We start from the raw sequence: 22,446 nt of genomic DNA on the forward strand, positions 1-22,446 counted from the left end.
GTGTGCCGTTCGTCATGACCGGATGTTGTGCTACGCGGCAGGAATGCTAATAATTACACGACTGCGCGTCTCCCGCCATAGTATCATGATATTAATTCATACCAGCCCACCGGAAATAAGCTTATGTCATTAACGTACTTCTCATTGTGTATCCTTCGTGTGTGTGTGTGTGTGTGTGTGTGTGTGTGTGTGTGTGTGTGTGTGTATGTGTGTGTGTGTGTGGATCCTAAAGTAGAGGTCATGAAATCCCTTTTAGTTCATTGAAATTAACCATTTTTTTTAATAGGGTACTTTGTGTGTGTGTGTGTGTGTGTGTGTGTGTGTGTGTGTGTGTGTGTGTGTGTGTGTGTGTGTGTGTGTGAAAGTGTGTGTTGCTACTTTGATTCATGTGCTTCCCAAATTCCCTCGATGTGAAATTGTGAAATTAGGTTCTGATCCTCGCTTTTATTTCGTCAGACATCGCACTTCATTTGAATTTTTTCCATATGTGATGTGCTACAGGCGGCGCACTACACTTTCAGCTCGAAAATTATTTGCAATGGTGTTGGAAGTACAGTATATTATTGCTCCCATTCTACCTCTCACTTTCGCTCCCTCTCCCACTACCTACTCTCTCCCTCTTCTTCCTCCTCTCTCTCTCGTCCTTCCTCCTTCCTCTCATTATTAATTTGTAACGAAACACGCTCATACCTTTGCATCAACATCCAGGTACGAGCAGTGTGGAATACAAATTTATTTTTAATTACAAGCGAAAAGCAAATGTAACAAAGCAACAAATCCTTTGAAAGCCAGTCAGAAAACTCTAATATCTCTGGAAAACACATCCGTTTATTCGAAGAAGTAAAAAAAAAAAAAGAAGAAAAGAAGAAGAAAGATAGAGTGCTTCATTCCTCACCCAGCACCCCAGAAGAAACAGGCAAAAGAACACGTAATACCTTTGAAGTAGTAGTTCAGCACCTCAAAAGAAAAAATAATCTTAAGCCTTCCTTCTTGCCTCTGAAGAAATATAAGAACAAAAAAAACCATATCCAGGTGAATCAAGGTCAAACATGAGGAACCACAACTTGTCCTCGAGTCCCGGCCGTCCTCGCGCGCGGTGTTGGCTGCTCCGGATCGACGCGGCTTACGACCACGGCGCGAACAGTAATCCCGGTAATGGAGGCCACGGGTACAGCGGCTCGTAACGCCAATAGCGGCACGGCCTTCCAGCGATCCACTTGCGTCCGTTGTTTAACGAGTCGGATCCGTGACGGGGAAGGAGAAAGACGAGGGAGGGGGAGAGAGGGAAGGAGGGATGGAGAGAGTGGTAAGAGGTTATTATGAATATTGGGTACGCGTGTGTAAGTGCTTTATTGTCTGCCGTGAACATAAGCTCGCTGCAGGGGAGAGAGAGAGAGAGAGTACGGACAGGAAAACAGAGTTATGTTTCAGTGAAGGGGAAGTACTTGGAGTTCTTGGTACTTCAGGAAAGATTGTGAACACGAATTTACATTTAATTTGATTTGATTAAAAACTGACACACACGCACACACACACACACACACACATACATGGCTTTATGTTGATTAGTCCTCAGGTGAAGTGTCTCGGTTCATTCACTGCCGGGTTATTCATCCCTAGAAGATTCGTTACCTAGTATGATTCATCTCCTACTGTGATCCATTATCTTTTTTTAGTTGTCTCCATTATTTTTGTTACTTAGAGTTCCTCTTAAAAGGACTTAGAAAACTTATTTTCATTACCCAGAATTCGTCTAAAAGGGACTTAAGAGGTATATACTAGAATATTTGAAATAGCTTTAGATTCTGAGGCACAACACGAGGGAAGCATATCTTTTCATTCGTTTCATGTTTTTTTTAATGAGCCTTTTGATGTTCTTAGTGACAGCTGCTGGCTTACATACCGAGCCAGACTGTTCAGATTTAATAATTTTCCCATTTGCAAGAATTTTTTTTCGTTTTTTTCAGACCTTTAATAGGAAACCAAATTTTTTGCTGGTATTTGCGTTACAGTACTTTGGAAGAGCAATGCGGAACCCTCTCATTTGTTAATGGTGTGAGATTTATCTTGGAGGGCTCCGTCACGCACATTCCAGTCAGAAATGTTGAACCTGGAATCAGTTCTATAGTTTTGACCACGACCTTTCTCAATGTAATTCACAGGAAAGGTGAGTAAGTCATTTGGTACTGAAGCTAAAGATACTCAGGTGATAAGGGCCTTGATTCAGGTGATCAGGTTAGACAGCTATTCATCCATTCACTCATTCATCAACCCACTCAACAACATCTGCACCCAGCCATCCACCCGTCCACTAATGGCGTCCATGAAATTATCCCCCCGGATGACGAGCCACGGGAGGAGGATCATGTAGACCAGGGCCGCCATGACAGTGAGGCAGGGGGGCGGCCGCAGTCCCGCGCTGCCCTTTGCTGCCCCACCACGCCGTTGGGGGGTAGACAAGACCACCGCGGGCAGCCAGGCTCCTGCCTCACCACGGCGGCGAGGCGCGGCACTGCATCCTGGGAAGACAGGCAGGTTCCAGTCTGGAGAAAGCTCGGTGGTGTCCTGCTGCGTGCCCCGCTCAGCAGGGCGCGTCACAGCAGCAGCAGCAGCAGCAGCAGCAGTAGCAGCGCTGCCCTTCTCCCACCACTGAGGACCATTAGGAAGGCACGGCCTTTTCACCACAGGCTGAATGTTCTCCACGATGCGCAGGGCGCAGAGACTTAGGAGGTCGTCCTCGGTAGTCCACGCCCCTGGGCCTCGCCACTTCGGCGCGATCTCCTCTTCGGTGTGTGGAGTAAGCCGCAGCCTCCTGCCGGTGGAGTGGTTGAAGAAGATCACCCACTCCCCATCTGTTCCCTCATCATCTTCCGCGACGCAGGTGGCTGGAGTTTCATGGGCCAGGTCCTCCTCCACGGGAGTCTCCTCGCCTCCCGAGTCCCACAGGACGTCGTACCCCTGGAGCGAATCGACCGAGTTCTCGACGCCGTCTTTACTTAGGGGCTGGTCGGCATCATGGTGCTTCGCTGGCTGCCAGCACACCCGCTGCTCCTGGCCTGTGGCAGTGAATGCTAGCCAGGCCTCGGAGGCGGGGCTGCCCTCCAGCCGGTCCAGCATGGCGCCCAGCGAGACCTGCAGGAGCAGCTTGCTGGGCCGCCCCATGGTCCAATACATTACCTTGACGGGCAGATCAGCCGCCAGGCGTCTCAACCTCGCCAGGTCCTTCATTCCACTCTCGGCGGTCTGCTTGTACTCTCCAGAGGCTCCGTGTTGCCAGTGAACTTCCTTGAAGAAAAAGGTGGCCACCGTGCGTCTCTTGGGGAACCACGGCAGGCAGCCTCGGCGAGGCTCCCGCACGCTAAGCCGCAACCGTGAGGGAGCCTCCTGCAGCGTGGCGGCGCGAGCAACACACTTCAAGTTATAACACACTTTGTTTCCAGACATTTTGTTAAATCACGCTTCTTGCTACAGATTTGCTGAATTTGAAACTGAACTACATTCAGGACGCTAGTCAGCGTCCATGTTTGCACTAAAATATGTGTATTCACACACACACACACACACACACACACACACACACACACACACACACACACACACTGTAAAGCCTTCTTCGTTCTGTTGTTCATTCATATTAGCGTGTTGCATCCTAGATATTATTCTTTTTCTGATAATATTACTACAAGATTAGGTAGATTTATGGATGGGGATGATAGGTGGAAATAGATAGGTATATTTCATACAGAGACAGCCATGTATAGGCCTGATGGCTTCTTGCAGCTTCCCTTATTTCTTATATTCTTTTTTTACAATTATTGAAACTATCACAGCTGCTCTTCTTCCTGTAATTGCTCCCTGCACAACTTATCCCTCTCCTCGGTAGTTAGCCCGAGACTATTTGCAAACAAGTGACAGACAGATTTGATATGTAATTAATCATTATCTTCAAGATGAAAAACGTAGCAACGTCATCTGTTTGTTATTATTAATACAGTGATTACAGTGATTCCCTTCCCAGACTTAATAGTACTATACTAAGTATTTCACCAAAATCGTTGTGGTAACTGCCACCCGAGGACACATGAACGTGGTAACACTGCCTCTGACTGATGCCCTCACTTGCTGATTGGTCTGCGTCTTGTTTTGAAGCGCGTGGAAAATACACTTTACTCGTATTCCTACTGAAACCATTACTTAATAGCAAAATTTCAGATTATTCTGGTTATCTTTTTCTCTGTAAATATTGTTTTTTTTTTTTTTTGATAGAAATTCAATTTTAGTTTCATGCATGTTGATAAAAACGGGAATACAGATACCAATAAGCAAGTGAGAACATAAGTCACTGGCGGTATTACCATATTCGTGTGCCCTCAGGTGGCAATATTATTGTGACAGAGCTGGGGGTATCGAGTATAGTAGTACTCCAGTGTTTCACTCTTAACTGCAATTTTTATCTTACTAGACGCGAGGTGTCTCCTTCATTTTTTTTTTTTTTCGGTCTCCATATGAACATAAGAAGCGGATTAGGAAAACCCTTTTTCGTTTCCATTCTGTTTTCACACACTAAGTACTAATATTGGCATCTAGGTTGAGCAGATTTACTGGAAAATGCCCTTCCTATATTGTCCAATATATTTTTCCTATTCCTCCTCCTCCTCCTCCTCCTCCTCCTCCTCCTCCGTACCATCCTTTTACTTCTTTACGCACTAGTCCCCTTGATTAACAATTAATATTCCCCTCCTCAACATACGTGCTGCAGCGTAAGAAATAAGAAAGTTGATACAAAAACTAGGAAGAAAAAGTTTCGCTTCTTCTAAAATTAAATTGTTGCGTAATTATTTCGCCTTGGGTTCACTGGAGGTCGCTTCCCTCACAGTAACGGAAAGAAAGTAATGAGGAAAAAAGTGGCAGGTGTTATGAGCAAAGAAGAAAAACAAATGTAAGTTCTCTCGGTGCATGAAGGAAAATTTGGGTGAGGATGTGAGTGAATGCAATTAGTTTCATGAGCAGGTGAAGACGAAAGAGGAGGAGCCAAGGTAAAAGAGTGAAGAGTAGGAGGGAGTCAAAGAGAGAAGAGGCAGATATGAGTAATTTGCAGATTAATACCGGAAGAGAGCTGTTGTAAAATGTTGTGATTAAAGCAGCTTTCCGTTCTGTGTGAGTTTTTTACCTTCTTGTGCAGCGTAATATTCAGCCAGCATTAAATTGGATTATGTAAATTCCTTGAGGATAATGAAGGTAAAAGGGACACACACACACACACACACACTGCATTTACTGTAAGACGGTGGGGAGAGAGAGAGAGAGAGAGAGAGAGAGAGAGAGAGAGAGAGAGAGAGAGAGAGAGAGAGAGAGAGAGAGAGAGAGAGAGAGAGAGAAAGGATGGAGGGGATGGATGGAGGATGGAGGAGGGAGGGGGAGGGATGGAGAGAGAGAGAGAGAGAGAGAGAGAGAGAGAGAGAGAGAGAGAGAGAGAGAGAGAGAGAGAGAGAGAGAGAGAGAAAGCACGCACGCAAGCCAGACAAACATGTGAAAAAGAAATGGATGGAAAAAAAAAAAAAATGTATTGACAACCAAAATCATTAAAGTGAAATAATTACTTTGGCAACCCGGAGATGGGCCACCCAACCCCTGCTGGGAGACAGGTACTGGCGCAGCGCTACCTGGGTTTATGAGTTCCCTTTTAACGACCCGGGGAAGGCTGCGCCCGCCATATCCTGAAACGGGACCTCTAGTTAACCTTCGTGATAGTGTGAGATTGTAATAAAGGGAAGGGATAATGACTCTTATAAACCAAGCGAAGTTTTTTTTTTTTTTTTGTGGGGGGAATCTGAAATAAAGACACTTCCTTATGATGTTTTCTCGTTCTCCTAATTATTCAGTAGCGCCTTCAAAAATAATTCAGGAATATATTTTCTGGTAACGTCAAACTAAGTATTCTCTTTAATCATAGGGACCTGAGGTAAGACGTTCCTTACGAAGATGTTCTCCTGTTCTCTTACGTAGTCCGTCGAGCAATCAGTCTGTCAAGTAAGAGATAACGATTCTCAGAGACTTCAAATAAATTTCTTTCTTGCTCATTCTCATAGGCATAAAATTAAATACTTGAAATTATTAATATAGTTTTGCTGCTTTCATATCCTGTCAGCGGCTTATTCAAAGTCTGTCATAACGCTGCATCCGTGTTTTGAAATGTGAAGTTAATGACTCTTAAAACTAGAATTTAAGCTTATTGGTTATATATCTACTCAAACTTTTCACCCTCTCAGTGCCTCAGTTAAAGTCACATAATAACTTTCCGGTCTTGGAAATATGCCTCATAATTTTAATGATTCTTACGAACCTGACGTAAAGCTAGTACTTGAAGTTTAATATATTTTTGCTCGTAATTTATCTTCTCAGCTGCTCACTTTCTTACAACACAATATTTAAGGTTTCAGCGGTTCCAGTACTTTTCAAAGTTGGCATACGGCACGAAATTGAAGTTCTTGAGGTGTGAAATAAGTATTGGCATTTTGAAAAACCGTAAATAAGCGACGGTGTCTTCAGAGGCTTCCAGGTACTCGGTCAATGCACCACAGAATCCCTGAGCCAGAAATCCCTGTATTCGCGCTTAAAGGAAAGGAAAAGCAACCCACATCTATTCCTTCTTTATTTCTTCGTCTCTTTCTCTTCCGCGTAACATCCCAGTCTGGTTCTCAAATATTGCTTTCTTGATTTCATCATCTTGCCTGCATTCCTGCTTACTTCACCAACCTTTTTCACTTTTACCTGCCTAATAAGTTCCCAGGTGTACAAGTTTTCTTCCAGCCATACAGAATTCCTCTTTCCACTCCTTCTCGAACATGCACTATATTTCTCTCTCTCTCTCTCTCTCTCTCTCTCTCTCTCTCTCTCTCTCTCTCTCTCTCTCTCTCTCTCTCTCTCTCCATCCCATTCCTATTTTTTCATCATTGTTTTTATTCTTATGGGTCTTGACTGCCTTTCTCTTCCTATCTTCTCCATTTCTCCTTCCTTCCCTCCTTCCCTCACCCTTTGTCCTCTTAGCCCCCTCCCTCTCCTCGGTCTTTGTGTCCTTTCCTCCCCTCTCGCCTTTCTCCTTGGCTCTCCTCCTTGTCCACATCCCCACTGTCTGGCTAACGCTATGGTCGACAAGTTATTTGGCCACCAGCAGAAATATGACGTTGGTTCGGTGATCAGCGTCGGGAGATGCATTCTCGATTTATCCAGGAGGAAGAAGAAGGGGACGAGGAGGACGAGGATGAGAAATTGGTAAAGGAAATAAAAAAAGATGTCAGAATGTAAGGAGTATGAGGACGAGGACGACAGTGTGATTAAGAAAATGAAAAAAAAAGGGCTGGGTATGAAGAGTGTAATCTAACCGATAATGTAATCTAAAGTATGCATTAAATTGAGCATGGGAACTTAGTGTCTACAGGTCTTGTGAAAGGCGTACTGACCTCATGGTTTTCAAATACACGTCCTGATTCGAAATTGTTCTAGAAAAGTGTTAATAAGGAGATGACACACATTCTCTACTCCTGAAATACTTTTCTGAAACCAGGCAGGAGAGAAATGTGGAAGAAAGGAAATGTACGCACAAAAGAAAGATTATTGGGAAGAACAAATGTTTATTGAGGGAGGCGCTGCAATACAATACAAGAACAATTTAATATTATATTTCTTTCTCTTTTTCTTCTTACTCCTCCTCCTATCTCCTCACCCCTCTTACCCTTCGCTTCTTCACCATCATCGTTGTACTTGTTATCCTCTTTTTCCTTTTCCACACCCCCCCGCAGTATCTCCTCCTCCTTATCCTCCTCTTCCTAATCCTCCTCCTTTTTCCCTCAGTCATTTGCGTACTGCCTGCAGACCAACAAGAAAATACAGGCCACGCTCCTTCAAATAGTAAGAGGCGAGCCAGTAAATTCTCCGGCGCAGTACGTATTGTTTAATTATACTCTCATTAGCTCTAATTACCTCGTAAGTTACCCGGCGAAAAGTTAGTTGCTATTTATGAAACCTCACCGCCTACGTCCGTAATCTGGTTCTGCGCTGAAACTTTTCTACCAGAATCATTGGAGGAAACTTTTTTCTTATTTTCTTCGTCTTTTTATTTATTTTTTTTCTTGTTTGTATTTCTGGTGTTTTCTTTTATTTTGGGGTGTTATTGTGATTCTATTTGTTTATGGCTTTATGTGGCTCCTGCTCGTCTCTCTCTCTCTCTCTCTCTCTCTCTCTCTCTCTCTCTCTCTCTCTCTCTCTCTCTCTCTCTCTCTCTCTCTCTCTCTCTCTCTCTCTCTCTCTCTCTCTCTCTCTCTCTCTCTCTCTCTCACACACACACACACACACACACACACACACACACACACACACACACACACACACACACACACAATCAAAACTTTTGTTAGATTTATTTTACGGTCAAGAGAAGTCTGACTTATGCTCTTTAAATATTAATTTTAAAAGAACTAATATTTACCTCACAATTTTCCATTAGTCACGTTCATTTTATTATTAATCCTTGATACAAGAATAATTAACTCTCTCTCTCTCTCTCTCTCTCTCTCTCTCTCTCTCTCTCTCTCTCTCTCTGCCTGCGTGGATGTGGGTGTGGGTGTGTGCGCGCGTCTGTGTGTGTGTGTGTGTGTGTGTGTGTGTGTGTGTGTGTGTGTGTGGAAGGGGAAGGTTCACTGCTTGCCTGTCCCTGGGTTGACCTGCACAACGCAATTTCACCCTTCGGGAACTTCTGGTGTCTGCTGGTGGGGTTGTGTCCTGAGGGGAGTGGCAGGAGAGACACACAGAGAGAGGAAGCAATGGGGAGGAGGCGGATGGGTGGTGGAGGTGATGGACAGGAGATACTGGGGGAACGGCAGGGGAGAAACGAGGAGAGAGAGCCAATGAGAAGATAGGAAGAGTAAGGGAGATAGAATTAGGGTAGGAAATGAGAACAAGAGGAAGACCTGAGGCAACACAGAGGAGCCGCCAGTCGTGTAATAGTAATATTGGTTAGCTGAGGTAATGCCGGATTAGAGGTGATTATTAATGGCTGTTGGGTGGATAATGCCAGTTCATAGACGGATAATATCAGCACGTACGTAATAGCTTTCCATAGATGGGATATGTAATGGCAGAGCTGAGTAGTGGCAGTTTAAAGCTGGACAATATCCCTTCATAATAGACCAGATCATGAGGAATAATATTAATGAATAATGTTATTGAAGGGCTGAAAGCAAACACCGGTTCAAAGTATGGCTGTTTTAGAGGATTACCCGTCACGAGAACAAAGGGGAAAATACAAGGGATGTATGAGAGTTGGAACAAAGACGCAAAAGTAAGAGGAATTGCTTCACTTTATTTTTTATTTATTTATTCATTTATTTATTATTATTATTATATTTGCGTGATTTCGTGGCAACACGTATATTAAGAAATTTCTCTCCTTGAGTTTGGGACTGCGCAGTTTTTTTTTTTTTGAGAGACAGACACAAGGATACGAAAGAAAGACGAGAGGAAGAATAACTTGGACTGAGAAAGTGGCAGGGGGAGAGAAGCGAGGAGACAAAAAACTAAAAGCATAGAGACAACAGGAAGGAAGAGATATTTAAGAAAAGATAGGACTGAGGGGGGCTAGAAGTTAAAGGGGACGATGGAGGAAGGAGGGAATCAGAGAAATGGAGGCAAGAGAGAAAAAAAAATGAGAAAAGAGAAAAATGTAGAATCTGAAGATACACGGAGACTAAGAAACTAGTCACAAAAAAGAAAGAAAAATGTAAAGGAATTGGATTGAAAACATTAATTTATAGGATGTAATTTTCTCCCCTCCTCAATTGGTAATTATCTCGCAGGTGACAGGTGAGGAAAGCCACCAGTGTAAATGGAAGGTAATTATAGGACTATTATTAAGGCAAAATGATCATCAGTTTGAATATTTCATTTGAACACACACACACACACACACACACACACATCATCATCATCATCATCATCATCATCTATCACCACCTCCACCACCATAACTAACATCATCAACAACAACAACAACAACAACAACAACAAGAATAATAACAACACAAAATTAATGAATTATATGTTCCACTTGAGCCAAACTTCACCGGAAGAAGGATCAGTAATTGGATCTCTTTTCTCATCCTCCTCCTCCTCCATTGCTCCCTCTCTTCCCTTCTGATCTTCCTCTTCCTCTAGCCAGATTTTTTTTTGTTTTTGTTTTTTTTATCAAAGGGAAAAGAATGACCTCACTTGAACTTGGATGAGCTGCTGTCAACAACGCAGCAGCTATCTTGAGGAGGAAGAGGAGGAGGAGCAAGAATGCAGTGGAGGAGGAGGAGGAGGGGCAGGATGGTAGTGGAGGAGACAGGTTAAGGAGTTAACGAGAGGAAGCGGCCAAGGACTGGAAGGGACGGTTTTATAGGAGGGAGGGTGATATAAATGTATTAGAGGACGTTATGAGGTGCACTGAATATCAATTTTGCAATGGAAATTCATGTACTGTAACCCACACACTTAATCATACTCAAGTGAATAACCTTCATAAATATTTTAACCGCGTTCAGAAAGGGTATCAATTTCTATATAAAAGACCTGTATATTAAACAGGTAAGTATAATAAAACTTTATAACTTAACCTAAATTAAAACATACATGAATTGAACCTGCAGCAAGATGTCCGTAGCCGGTCACTGTGTGATGGTGTCGATGGCGATAGTGAAGGAAAGGGAGAAAGCAAAGTTAATATTGTATGGAGCAGAAAGAACGGCACAGGGCACAGGCAGTTGGTGAACCGGTAAGGGGAGCAGTGAAGTGAAGCCGCTAGCCTGAAGTGGAGTGAGTCGTATTGATGATGAGATTAGTGGCGCTAAGGGATGGGACGAGGAGGGCGTGGAAGGTGACAAGGGACGCAAAGGACACAAAGGAAGAACAAACAATACCATATACCTTAGTCTTTATTGTGACATGATGTCTCTTGTTGAGATGGCGTGTTTTGTGTTCTGCTTCCATAGTGACGCTGTGAACGAGAAATTATATGTTTAGGTCATTTAAAAGAACAGCTTCACATCAGTATTTTTTTTTTTTCATGTAGGAAGTACACTGGCCAAGGGCAACAAAAATCTAATAAAAAAAATGCCCACTGAAATACCAGTCCCATAAAAGGGTCAAAGCAGCGGTCAAAAATTGAATAAGTGTCTTGAAACCTCTCTCTTGAAGGAATTCAAGTCATAGGAAGGTGGAAATACAGAAGCAGGCAGGGAGTTCCAGAGTTTACCAGAGAAAGGGATTACGAGGCTGTTAATGAAACACATCCTTAGCGCATTTGTGGCGTGGCCATTAATCAACCTATGTTTATATTAGAATAAGATGAAAAGCATATTGTGATGAAAAAGGCGTAGGTGCAAGTATAACTTTAATGTGATATTCCTTTGTTCGTGCGTTGCTAGTTTATCCTTTTATTTACGGAATGATGTGCGATGAATTAGGTTTATATTAAGTGGGTGTATAAGGAAGACGTGGGTATATAGTTTTATATTTACCCTGGAAACACACACACACACACACACACACACACACACACACATACTTTTTTCATATTGTCGTGACTGTCATGCGTGATCCTTCTTCAAAAAAGATTAACCGAGAAACTTTTTTTTTTTTTTTTTTTTTACGTGGGCTTGCTGGGCAAACAGTTTTAATGCACGACAGTCATTTACAAACCCTTTAGCTGGAGATTAAAGTGATTCCCATTTTTCCTAACTCAGTGGGAACAAAAAAGTTCCATCTCAGTAAACAAAAGAGATCCGAGAGAGGGAGGCCAGGGCTGCACCGCCCTAATGAGTCTTTAGTTATCACCTCAAAGACTTCAAAGAGAGAGGCGCCCAACGTCCGTAAGTTTAATTCAACCCACCAGCTCCCAACACTGCTCCCTTTACCCCTCTCTCCCTCATTCCCTTTCTTGCTCCCTCGCCTGGAACCTTCGTCTCTCACACCCACGCACCACTTTCACTATCAGTACCCGCTCACTGAACATCAAAATTATAAGAGAAATTATATTTTCGTAGGAGCTGGATGTGTGTGTGTGTGTGTGTGTATTGTATTGTATTGTATACTCGTATTGTATTGTATTATAGTGTAGTGTACTGCCTCATTATTGATATTACCCTGGTTTAAAATCCACACTATCTTTTCTGAACCCTGAATGACAACCGTGGACTGTAAACAGTCAGTCTCTGGTAAACTCTGGAACTCCCTGCCTGCTTCTGTATTTCCACCTTCCTATGACTTGAATTCCTTCAAGAGGGAGGTTTCAAGACACTTATCCATCAATTTTTGACCACTGCTTTGACCCTTTTATGGGACTGGCATTTTAGTGGGCATTTTGTTTATTAGATTTTTGTTGCCCTTGGCCAGTGTCCTTCCTACATAAAAAAAAAAAAACATTGACAGCTGCAGCATAACACGCCAGGCCAGAGTGCACTGGTATGTCCGCCCTCACCTGCTTGTATTTTTTTTTTTTTTTTACTTTTCAGCGATTTTTTTTTTTATTGATTCGGAAAAGGAGGGAGTATTGAATAATTTGATATATCTGGTGTGTCACTGAAGGATAGCTATCTCTCTCTCTCTCTCTCTCTCTCTCTCTCTCTCTCTCTCTCTCTCTCTCTCTCTCTCTCTCTCTCTCTCTCTCTCTCTCTCTCTCTCTCTCTCTCTCTCTCTCTCTCTCTCTCTCTCTCTCTCTCTCTCTCTCTCTCTCTACCCTCGGCTGTTCGTTTATCTTTTACTGTTAGAGAGACAAGCTAACAGTCTCGAGAATTGTCTGCCTTTATCTGTATATTTTTCTCTTCCTGCGACTTAACCTTGTTTACAAGAAAAAATTTTTTTTTTTTCTTTTGTGGGAGACGCAACTGGAGAGTTTTTTTTTATCATTCTGATTTTTCTTTTTTTCTGTTGAATCCTCCTCCTTTGTGTATAAAAAGTACGTATATAGATACCCTGGTTACTCGTGTTTTGTCTATTGGTAATCAAACATTCTACAGTTAATGACACTATGGCATGTGAATTAGGAGTATGTGAGTAAGGCTACATGATTTTAATGAACACGAAATGTAACTACAGACACTAAAAGATTTGTCGTTTAGTCTCTCTTCTGGTGTCAGTGGTGCCTTTCAAAATGTTACTGTGAACTTTCCACCACAGCACTTTGTTAAACTAGAGAAGAAACTACAGCAACTAGGAAGTCAATATAAAAGAAAAAAAAATACTGCAGTATAGAGAGACAAATTCATTCCCCAATCCACATGCCCGTAATTCCTCTTCTCCTTCACTCCATACCCTCGCGTCCACTCCACTTTGTTGCATCTCCACAAGCAACACTCCAAACAATCCACACACTCCTGTCTGCCGCACGCACACACACACACACACACACACACACACACACACACACACACACACACACACACACACACACACACACACACACACATGCGCACACATATATGATGCGCAGTTAGTCATGCGCTTGAAGGTTTTCCTTGATCCCTTGGTGTACAAAATACAACTCCATTACTTAACCTGAAGAAATGAATAATGTACGAGTAATAGTTTTTTCATTAATCTCCATTGCATTGTACGCTAAAGAAATAAAAGAAAGAATACGATAGAGATAGGATGAGAGAAACAATTAAGGAATGCCCAATGTTGACGAAATAAAAATGAAGAAGGATGGCTTTCTCCGAGCTGGGCCAAAAATACGAATGAAAAAGTCAGTGGGAGGGAATGGAATAGCATGTAGATGGATAGGATAGGTGGTGGGGAGACAAGTTTGAGAAAAGTGAAATATAAGTAAAAAGATCCATAAACAACATGGCAGACAAGCTTTCCCAAAAAAAATAAGTAAGGCATGATAGCAGGGATGAGATGCGGAAAAAATAGACAAAAGAAAATGAAAAATGATAAAGCTTTAAATATAAATAAAAACTGAGAGGCGAACAGAAACAGAAATAGACATTCAAGCAGCTAGCCAGCCACACAGACAGATGGACAGACAGGCGGACAAAAAAACAGCATTGACAGGAGAAGAGAAAACAAAAATAAAAGTATAAAAAAGGAGAGTCTCAAGAAAATGTTGACCGCATGAAAAATATTTTCTAAACTTTAGCAAAACTTTGGGTGTCGAGTGAATGGGCTTTTGTGGTGTTGGGTAACAGCAGTGTGTGTGTGTGTGTGTGTGTGTGTGTGTGTGTGTGTGTGTGTGTGTGTGTGTGTGTGTAGAATGGTCCCATCAATAGTTAATGTCCACCCGTTAGGCCCACTCTATGTCGGCCTTTTGTGGCAATCTCTGGCCTTCCGCTCACTAATTGACACACACACACACACACACACACACACACACACACACACACACACACACATACACACATACACAGGGTAATAATGAGTATGCGCAGTAGAGTTACGGTGAGATTGTGCTTTGGGAGAAAGTTATGGGAAAATACTATTAGTAAGGTCTGATGAAATAAATAGTAGTAGTAGTAGTAGTAGTAGTAGTGGGGGTGGTGGTAGTTTTAATAAGGATTAAACTATAACAAATCGTTTAACCTTGGCTTACATTTTGCAGTTTCTATGCTAACAGTGTCATCGAAGGCTTATGGTACAGATTATGTGTGCAGGGGAACGTTTCTCTCTCTCTCTCTCTCTCTCTCTCTCTCTCTCTCTCTCTCTCTCTCTCTCTCTCTCTCTCTCTCTCTCTCTCTCTCTCTCTCTCTCTCTCTCTCTCTCTCTCTCTCTCTCTCTCTCTCAACAAAACTTCATGTATTGTATATGCATACTACATATGTATTCACATCCATATTTATATATCCCAAACTCACGTCTCTCTTTTCATTCCCACATTTCCTGTTCCTCTCTCCTCGTCGTCTTCTCCTTCCTTTCTTAATTTCCTCCCTCCCTCCCTCCCTCCCTCCTTTCCTCCGCCGATACTTTAAGTCTCGCCAAACATACGAGCCCAACTTTCCATCCTCGTTTCCCATGATTTATTGGAGATGTTTCAAGGTAAATAAATGCCCCGGGAACGACAGGGGAGTCTGGGTGGCTGGCTATTTTTCTTTAAGGATTATGCCTCCAAGCCACTGGGGAAGAGCCACTGGCGGGGGGAGGAATGTTTTTTTTTTTTCCTTTTTACCTGCCATACACAAATATATATATATATATATATATATATATATATATATATATATATATATATATATATATATATATATATATATATATATATATATATATATATATATATATATATTTTTTTTTTTTTTTTTTTTTTTTTTTCATACAAGTTTTCTCCTCGTATTTGATTGTCAGTGATCCCTTGCTAAATTTATACGCATGTGATTAAAATCCTGACCTCTTGACGTGCCTCAAATCCCTGAGTATTGGCTACAATTCCTGTCACGTTTATTCAATATTCGTAGGTGAAAAAAAACGCACAATATTGATGTTTTTCATTTAATTTTTATTGTGCTTAATTGTCATTCAGAAAACAATAATGAAAATGAGTAATTTGTATAGATGTGCAATGAAAAATCATGTTTGTGACCAGCATCAGTTTTCAGGAAGTGGCCACACGCCTCCACCTGACCCCACGTGCATTCACAAGCCAACCATACCAACTCTCACAGCCTCACTTCCTTCCCTGCTGCATCACGCCACTCAGTCTCACTCCACACAAAAACACACTGTAATCTCCTCCACACCCACTTCAGCAGAGCCACACACATGCGGCTCTCAGCACTCAGCGCCGAGCACCACTCCGTCAGGCGGGCTCAGGCTAGGTAATAGCTGTTCGAGTGGAATAACACGGGTCTCGTGGTTGCTACTTGGCTGCTGCTGCTGATGAAAAGGTATTGTGTCCGCGAGGCAGGAACAACGAGGCTTCCAAGTACTCGTGCCGCGATTATTGAGGCAGCGTTCGTGCGTGCTTAGCGTCCCAGGTGCGTCCATGCGTTAACAGCGTTTGATACTTTTACCTCTGCCGCGTTGGAAGCAAAATTCAACTATCAGAAAAATAAAGGAATATCTCCTTTCATGTACAGAAAAATATGAATAAGTCTATCTAGAAAGTTGAAATTAAATCAAAAGGCCATCGTGAGCTGGTTTTTCAATATCACATCCATCAACGGAATAATTTTGAAACATTTTAAAACATAAAATGGAGCAATGGTGCATGAACATTTTAGCAGAAAACCACAACATTTTTATAAGTTGAAGTTACGAGCGTATGGCATGAGTACTTGAGTGTTCCAGGAGGCCATATTACCTGAGTTTGACGCCCATCAAATTAGTCCAGAGAGGGGAAGTGTAAGGACGAGGCTCGATGTACGGATGGAAGGGACAGGTAATTAAGTGGCTATTAACGAGAAGCACTTTTCGGTCTCAGCCTTTAGGACAAACCCCCGCAGCTATTATTCCGGGGCCGTAACTGAGCCACACTCCCACATTACCTTGCAGTAAAATGCAGAGTAATAGCTTCCCTCATAACATCGCTTTTCCTCCAAGCCGGAGTAGCTTGGCTTGTTCGCAAATTAGTCAGGAATCCAATTAGTAGTTTACTTCTCCCTAGTGACGCTTGACGCTCGCGAGAGTCAGGAGGGTAAGGCCACGTGACTGTAGACTGGAGATGGGAGACTGATGGATGGCTGGCAATCTAGACGTGACGCAGAGCAAGCCACGATGCTGTTTCGCCAAAGGTGCACCTGGCCTCTGCATGACGTGAAGCTTTTGACGCACTGAACACCGCCTGCACGCATGTCTCATATAATTATGAAGCACTGTGTTAGGTGAGTTCTGTCTGTACTGTTTCTCCACACCTAAGTAAAATATTTTATCACAAAAAAAAAAGTATGATTCCTCCTCGTTCACCTATTTGTTAGATCGTCATTACCTTCACCTGTCATCTAAATATGCGCCAGCCATTGTACGAAATTTAACACTGGTGATTTTCTGCCAATTTTCTGCCAAAAATATGGCCTCTTGCTGTCAAATCGAAGATTAGTGTTTATTCATTGCGCAGAGGAAGGACTGGACGACAAGTTGCAAGCATGGAGTGCCTTGCACCACCTAGACACGGAAAGAATAAAGCAAGAAATATGATCAATGAAACTGTGGATGCCATTGTCGGAGGGTTAGCTTGGATCCAACTGAAACCTAACATCAAAGTGAGTGAAATGAATGCTACGTGACTATGCTGAGACATTTATTTAAGTAAGGAATGTTTCTTTTCCAGTAAGCACACACACACACACACACACACACACACACACACACACATAATTTGGGTGAACCTCAAATACCTTGCTTGTCTCGCAGACGCTTTTACTAGGGGAGCTTGAGGGAATAGGAGGAGAATGAATGAAGGCGGGGGAACACGGGAGGGCAGAAAGAGATGAGAGGGGAGCTGCTTCTATACCGAGGAGGGGGCGGCGATGAGTCACGCGCGACAGGCTAATGGGGCCTAATAATGGGTAATAGCTGGAAGTTGCATCCATGAATTCTACTTTTCCTAATTAAACTAATGGATATATGTCCCTCGCAGGGTGATGAAAGTGGTGGCGGCGGCGGTCACGTGGCGCTTCCTGTTGTGGCCGAGACGGAATATTGCATGGTAAGTGTTCTTTTAAGACTTTGTAACGTATAATTTCCTCTTAAAGAAAACTCCCTCATTTTTTTTTCTTTGCTTTCCTCTGGTCTTTGTTTTCTTTCTCCGTTGCGTAACTGCTTTTGCTTCTTTTTCTTATGACTTCTCTTTAGTCTTCGTTGGCATAGGAACGGTTGCATGGAGTCTCTGTACGAGCTTAATTATGTCCACTAAATGACATGCGTGTATTTCTTTTCCTCCTTTTGTCCTCCTTTCTCTCACCTGTTTTGCATTTCGTACGGTTGTTTTTCCGATTTTTATTTTTTCCACTCGCCTTCTGTGTGGTTAAAAGTTGTGGCGTGCGTTGCTTGCCGTAAGGAAAGCTGAATGAATCAAATGAGAACAGCAAACACACATTATGCATTTTGCCGGCTGTGTAATTTATTTTACGAGCCGCACTGTTTATCATTTTGTCGGCGTTCCAGTTTTTTACAGTCAGCTCGCGTGCACCGAGGGATTTAATGGAATGTTAGGAGGTGTGTCGTGGATTAGCGGATGTGCAAGGGAAGTGTACGGTGTGGTGTGCGTTTGTGACCTCCGCCTGGCAAATTGTGGTCTCTTTGCGTGCTTTGGGTGGAGGAGCATGCAAAATGGGAGCGTCTGGAATGTTTAAGTAACGTTGGCACTCAGTTACAGCGCAATGAGGGCGTGATTTGGGATGACTAGGCCGTGCGGTGCGCCTAGTGATGGTTACGAAGATCGAGTATGTGAGAGAGGTAATGGATTAGCGCCACAAAGAACGAAGAGGCCTAAAGAGAGAAAAGAAATGAGGTACCATTAAAGCTACGGGTTACATAAGAACATTGGTATAAATAAGGGGTTTTGAGTACATCGAGGCATTGGGAGCGTCTAAGGAAGTGTCGCTGGAGGGAAGAGGGCCACAGGAACATAGATTAAGGTCTCATTGTCCCGCCACGCTCCGCTGCAGGTGATAAATGAATCGGCGCCTACCTGCCGCGGAAATGACCGCTCGCACTTTGTAAATTATAGGTTAGGTCGGGCCCGCGTGGCTATTTTTACGCGGAGAGTGATGGAAGAACTGGTCAGCGGTGTGTGTGTGTGTGTGTGTGTGTGTGTGTGTGTGTGTAGCAACTCTTACTGTGCGTCATGGGAGAAGACAACAAACCTCTCTCTCTCTCTCTCTCTCTCTCTCTCTCTCTCTCTCTCTCTCTCTCTCTCTCTCTCTCTCTCTCTCTCTCTCTCTGTTCTCCTCCTCATGCAAGACTTATGGTGCGTCTGTGTGTTTGTCAGCCCATTGCAAGAAATTAACGACATGGAAGGTAAGAGTTTTGTGAAATGCACACTGTCTGCTTGCTTGCCTGCCGCTTTTAGGAACATTGTGTGTGTGTGTGTGTGTGTGTGTGTGTGTGTGTGTGTGTGTGTGTGTGTGTGTGTGTGTGTGGTGAATGAGGAACAAAATCAGTGGAAAGTTTTAAGAGCATTGTGCAGGAAAGCAGCGTCAGGTTAGTACTTAATATTTTTCAGCGAAATTTCACCTTGAGCCGCAGCTTTTGGCATGAGACATGACGGGACTATTTACCTGACCTGCTTAATTTTACCTTTGTCACCTGCCTTTTTTCATTTATCCTTTCTCATTTTTTTCCCCGTGTGTTTTAATACTTAATTATGGAGAGATTTCAGTTTTCTCAAGTTTGTTTATTCGTAGATTTTACAAAACTGTGTTAAGAATCTTGAGAAATTACCGATTTTATCAGTCACACTCACCACCACTACGACCATCATCATCACTATCACCAACACCACCACCACCACCAAAGCTGCAGGGGAATAGGGAGGCAGGCTCACCCATCCTCCCACCAGCTTTCCTCGGGAACGCGTCGCCAACTTTTCACGTATATTATAAAAGTAATTTGCTTGTTCCATGTTTGCTTCTCCCGTCGAAAAAAATGAGGCGGGAAAAATCTGAGGTCACTTTTTCGCTGGTAAATTTATATGATATATGAAGTCTCTCTCTCTCTCTCTCTCTCTCTCTCTCTCTCTCTCTCTCTCTCTCTCTCTCTCTCTCTCTCTCTCTCTCTCTCTCTCTCTCTCTCTCTCTCTCTCTCTCTCTCTCTCTCTCTCTCTCTCTCCTGGAGCTTTAGTCTTAATAAAAAGGCCACTTAGACACAAATAATAAATGAATAATTAAACTGAGTAAGTGTTAAGTAATTAGGTTGAAAGTACTTAGATAAATCGATAACTAAAATACACACACGCACACTTGCAGACTGCCACAAATATGTCTACAGTGTGTGTGTGTGTGTGTGTGTGTGTGTGTGTGTGTGTGTGTGTGTGTGTTTATTTTAGCTATCGGTTTATCCAAGTTCTTTAAACCTTACTACTTGCCAGTTGCTCAATTTATTCACCCATTTATTACTTATATTTTAGGTGTGTGAGAATGAGTTTATCTGTCACTTTATCTATGAATGCATTGAATTACTTGTCGCATTTTTTACCACATTCTGAACCAAGGCCGCAGTAATTGTGTGCAAGTTCCGCCTTGGGGTAAGAACAAGTTGTCGCTTGTCCCGCATAAAAGGTGAGGCCGAGGAGATAACGGATGTGATGAAGTCAAGCAAAGCAAATGATAAAAACACCAAGGCCGCTGTTGTCCCCTCGCAAGGCCGTTTGATACAAATAACACAGGAATGAGATATTGACGAGCCGGGAGATTCATCTTGGAGGATTTAGGGACAGGAGAGAAACTGTCTGTCTAACGTCCACGCCACTTGAACAGCAGAGGGTGAAGGGAAACTCGTGCAAGGATGATCGCCTAAGGGATGAACGCCTGTCTTACACCCACTTGGTCTCGCTTCCCTACCAAAGGCTTCCATGGAGCGATAACGCATTGCTGTCCGTCTGGAGTCACTGGAAGGTTTGTGGTGTGCCGTGTTCTCGCTCTCCAGAATTGACAATGTTCCTCCGGTGTTGCATCCACGTGGAAATTCGGTTATCCTTTACAGAGCGTCGGTTTGCAGGCCACCAAGATTCTGCTCAGGCACAATTATTCGTGAAGATAAATCAGAGGATGTGTTGCTCTGCTCACACTCGCCGAGCTTCCACTCTGACATTCAGTTTCCTCACTTCACTCTTCTTGAGAGGCTTGTAGTCTGTTCCTCCCTGTCCTGTCATCAGTACCTTTGTATGTATGTTTGTATGTAGGTAGGTATGTATGCAAGTATGTATGTATGGTTGTATGCCTGTATGTATGTATGTAAGTAGGTAGGTATCTTTCACCTCTTTCATCCCCTCTACAGATTAGTGCCTCCTTAATTTAACAGCGAGTGTTAAGTTAAATCTTTCAGAAGTCTTGTGTCAGTGGGAGATTTTAGCGCAACAAGAGGGATGGAAATGATTGAGTGAAATAGGGTGAAGCTGAAGGATTGAGGGGCAGGAATTGGATGTATCAAGTTTCAGTCAGAGAAAAAGAGAGAGAGAGAGAGAGAGAGAGAGAGAGAGAGAGAGAGAGAGAGAGAGAGAGAGAGAGAGAGAGAGAGAGAGAGAGAGAGAGAGAGAGAGAGAGAGAGAGAGAGAGAGAGAGAGAGAGAGAGAGAGAGAGAGAGAGAGAGAGAGAGAGAGAGAGAGAGAGAGAGAGTATATGTGAGTGGTAGGGGGTTGGGAAGGCCTGTTCTTAAGGTCAGTAAATGTTGTTCGGATTCCCTTAAGGCACAGCTTATTTGAGCGTAGTGGCATTTTTGTTCTCGCCCATCAGCATGCACAGGCTGGTGACCTTCGCAGGTTACGACCCGAGTAAAAACACATGAATATCAATTTTCTTACGAACACAACACCTCTGCACGTACTCAGCACTTAACTCACCCATTAGGTAGAAATTCAACACCACTACACCGAAATTGCTTAAGTAGAGAGATGGAGTAAAGGTTATCTACATGAATTAGTATGTATAGCATAATGCTTCATAACGACAGGCATTTTTTTATCATCATATTAGTTATTAGCAATTAAGCTGATTGTTTGCTTTTGTATTTTTATTGAGATTATATATATATATATATATATATATATATATATATATATATATATATATATATATATATATATATATATATATATATATATATATATATATATATATATATATATATATATATATATATATATATATATTCTCCGTCAAGCATAACGAAACACAGGAGATTAATGGTTAAATGTGCAGGTATTGTCTGGAATTTTCATCTTAGGCAGACAAGCACTGTTGTTCACAAGCAGTTGCTCAAAAACAAAAAAGCGGCAGAAGTGGAGTGAACTATGATAAAATCCAAAATATTGTCAAAGCAAAACGCTTTCTATGTAAATCTGTGCACAAGGCAACTGTATAAAAAAAATATTGTTGTTCACTCTTGTGTATAGATTTATTTCCCCTTCAGTCATTCTTTGTCTGTGTTTTCGTCGCCAGGGTAGCCAGTGACGAGGGAGTAAAAATCAGCTTGAACATGAATCGCCGTCTCTGGTGGCCTTCAACTGGTAATCGTGAAAATGTATTGGATCTACAGCACAGTTTTCCTCACTATCTGAACACACAGCAACTTTAGAATTCGGTGACTTTTTTTTGTTTAATTCAATTTCAAATGTTTAACGGAATGTGTATGTGAAATATACTCCCAGATTCTATTTGATTCCTTACGTCTTTGTGTGTGAGCATACACACACACACACACACACACACGCACACACACACACACACACACACACACACACACACACACACACACGATATAAAA

General features: G+C 42.6%; 1 protein-coding gene across 2 annotated transcripts in view; it reads left to right on the forward strand.

Moving 5' to 3' along the window:
- LOC135116042 (uncharacterized) overlaps window positions 1-22,446 on the forward strand; it is a 246,751-nt gene that overhangs the window by 78,631 nt on the left and 145,674 nt on the right. For both annotated transcript variants that reach the window (XR_010276145.1, XM_064033262.1), the window contains exon 3: window positions 17,603-17,671. The gene's annotated coding sequence lies outside the window, so the exon portion shown is untranslated. The remainder of the gene's footprint in view (window positions 1-17,602; window positions 17,672-22,446) is intronic.

Source organism: Scylla paramamosain, chromosome 30 (genome assembly GCF_035594125.1).
Source record: "Scylla paramamosain isolate STU-SP2022 chromosome 30, ASM3559412v1, whole genome shotgun sequence".
Lineage (NCBI taxonomy): Eukaryota > Metazoa > Arthropoda > Malacostraca > Decapoda > Portunidae > Scylla > Scylla paramamosain.